The sequence below is a fragment of the Benincasa hispida genome, chromosome 10 (assembly GCF_027475165.1).
Source record: "Benincasa hispida cultivar pf3 chromosome 10, pf3_genome.v1.1, whole genome shotgun sequence".
NCBI lineage: Eukaryota > Viridiplantae > Streptophyta > Magnoliopsida > Cucurbitales > Cucurbitaceae > Benincasa > Benincasa hispida.
Window position 1 is genome coordinate 39,803,441 of NC_143487.1, and position 3,240 is coordinate 39,806,680.

General features: G+C 38.3%; 1 pseudogene; it reads right to left on the reverse strand.

Annotated features, from left to right (window-relative positions):
- Positions 1-2,041: 2,041 nt before the first annotated feature.
- On the reverse strand, positions 2,042-2,951 carry LOC120089069 (cytochrome P450 81E8 pseudogene; annotated as a pseudogene).
- Between the last annotated feature and the right edge of the window lie 289 nt (positions 2,952-3,240).

The window sequence follows — 3,240 nt, forward strand, 5'->3', positions numbered from 1 at the left end:
CTTCCTCCGAATTGACCTGCAGTCTGGATCATCTACAGCATCAAAGATTTCATCTCGAATCTACTTCTGTCAATGGCAGGTCTCATGATTCTCAGAGAGAAATCATAGAGGTTTGGCGATGCATAGTCCCTAATGAGCCTATTGCGATTGTTTGCCAACAGAATCGGATTCGCCATGACATTATTATCATTTGGTGCTCGACCTCCAGGCTGCTCCGCCATCTCTTCTTTATCAGATTGTGGTTGCTGTTGGTAGTCTTGTATTCTCCTTCGAAATATTCTCTCAATCTCTGGGTCGTAGTTTTCCAGAGATTGAGAGTTCTGCAGAGAAATCACAAAAATTACCATTAACAACTATTTTGCCTAAGTCCCCGGCAACAGCGCCAAAAACTTGATGCATTGTTTTATGTGGTGGAAATATGGATGATATGCGTTGATGGATTTGTGTGGTGCACTCAAGTTTCCCTAGCGGAATTCAAGTGTAAATTCCCCTGAGTTTCCTGGTAAGTCTAGGGTCAAACACAGGGACTTGTGAAAATAGTTACGTTGGTGATTCTTATGAAAACTTGTGGTAACCAATTAAATAAATAAATCGTTGGGTTGTTGTTTGTGTTGATGAAAATGAATAAGAAATGCGGAAGAGTTTGAAAAGAGTTGGTAAACGGGAAATACGATGAATATGTGGTGAACGGGTTGAGAAAAGTTTTGGCTAACACTCCCTAGAATGCATTCATGCTTTGCGATCATGCAACATGCATACAATAGTAAACCACCTCTTGGTGTGAATGCCACGGCTTCTAAGGCTAGAACGCATGCAATAAATATATGATAAGTCTATAGGGTTTACATATAAACCTCTATCTCTATTTATGCTATGACAACATGACATTCACACAAATATGTGACCACATAATATCACTCCCATTCCTAGGATGCATGTGATGCAATTTGACAAACAAAGTTTATCTCTAAGTCCCTATCTCTAGTTTATGTAAGCCTAATCTTGTTTTTTCGAGTCCAGATTCTAACCTAGCTCTCTCGAGACATTAGGTTCTTTCTTTAGATCCTCTCTCGAGTAACTATAAAGGGTATTTTACACAAAATAAAACAAGACAATCGCAAGCAATGAACTTCCTAGGTCATGTTAGCTTAGTTCTTCTCAACCCATTCAACTAGTTTAGCTACTCATGCGTATTCAAAGAGTGAGCAGATATAGAAATAAAACTTCCATTGAATAGATATAAGATGATGTACAAAATAACAATGCAAGTATAGTAAAGGGCCTGGAGCAATTTCTTGCTGCCAGGCGATTACACTATTTTTACTCGTGCTCTAAAGATATTCTCGCTCTCGGAGAATCGGCCCGCTCTCTGCTCTTATGCCCAAAGGTTCTCTCTCGAGTTTCCTTGGACGATCTCCGGCATCACCCCTCTTCTCTTGCTCCACCGTAAAATGGAAAAGAAAACTACGAATAAAGGCACTGATGAATTCGTTACTGATCAACTAATCGACTGCTTCCCCCTTCTTTGAAGAATGCACTTGGTATTTATAGAGTTTTCATGGTGAAAGGCTGCTTCTCCCTCCCGGTTGTACAGATGGGACAGTTTTAACTCATGACTGACGCACCGGATAATTGTCACCGATAAAGCTGAATGTACTTTGTGAATGTACTTTGTGACTGTTATCTGCTGTTAACTTAATTTAGATCCGACTGCCGTCAGCTTTCTGCCCCATTGCTCTTAATTATCCTTTCACCCGGATGCGCCCACCATGTTGCACTAACCAAGTTACTATGATTCTTCTTGGGCGAATGTTTGCGAGCACGATCAACGCAAAGCCTTGCGGTGAAGTTACGCTCGACCAATGAATTCCCATGATCGCAGTCTTTGCATTGCATTAACGCATATTCTGCACAAAAATACAAAAACCAATAGTTCTAATGCGTTGAACGCATGCAACCGCAATATTATAGAATTTATGCTTAATGGACGCAATTTAACATATTTCATCAACGCAATCCATCATTGTTTGAGAACTTAATACTATGATAACGTACATTTCTGCCCGTTATCAATAAATTGGTCACTATAATATTCAGGATCGGTGTTTTGCAACTGAAGTAAATGGTGAATCATAGTGTTTCCATCATCTTCTTGATTCTTAATCTCATCAAATAATTCTTGAAGAAGTTCATTTGCTCTTCTTCCAAGCTTCACTAACTTCTTATTGAAACCAGTTGGATCAATCTGACCCCATAAGGGTATGAAGTCTCATGGATTCGTTGAAACACCATATTTCATAATTTGTGTTATCATTTCTCTGAATTTGTTAGAATATCCCTCATCTTCCAACACATCATTATTCTCTTGAGAAAACTTATTTCCACCCACCATTCTCATTACAATATTGAAAGTAAGATCCAACAACATAGGCTCCAATTCATCTACCCTAAACTCATCATCCAACCTATGATTATTACCACATAATTTACGCAGCAACCGTTTGACTTCATCTTCTCGAATCCTCGAGAATGAATTAAGGCGAGTCGTCGAGAAAATCTCGAGGGTGGTAATACGTCGGACGTCTCACCAATGTTCACCATAAGGGGAGACGACCAAGGTGGTATTGTCATATGCTAAGTACTTTCCCGTCTACAAATATGGTCGATTTGCAAGAATGGTATCATTCTTTGTAAAACATTCTTGGATGGCGGAAGGAGAAGATATGATTACAACGAGATAGGAACCGAATTTGAGAGAGAGGACTCGACCGTACTTTTGGGAGACTTTGAAATGTTCTGTGGATAGGATGTTTGAGAAGATGGAGATGGCCTATGAATGGAAGACAAAAGAGTGGGGTTGGTGGGAGGTTTAAGCGATTAGGTTAAAAGGAGTAGCCAAGTAGAAGACAAACAAGAGAGAGCAAAATCCAAGTCAAGAGATCAAAATCCATGCTTTACTAAGTGGTTTCCATAACCCAACTTCAATCCAACTTTAATAGAGGAAATGCTCTAATAAATAAATACCTTTGAAGTTGTTAAAACTACTCAATAGTGGTTTGATGAATTAATTGCAACAATCACTTGTATGAATAAGATATGTTTTATTTATTATTTAAGAGTGTGTTTGATTTAACTTTTCAAATGTTTAATTTTAAAAATAAGTAATTTTGGAAAAAATTGAAGCATTCAACCGCTCAAAATAGCTTTTGAAACACTTTCAAAGTGTATTTTAAACAATTT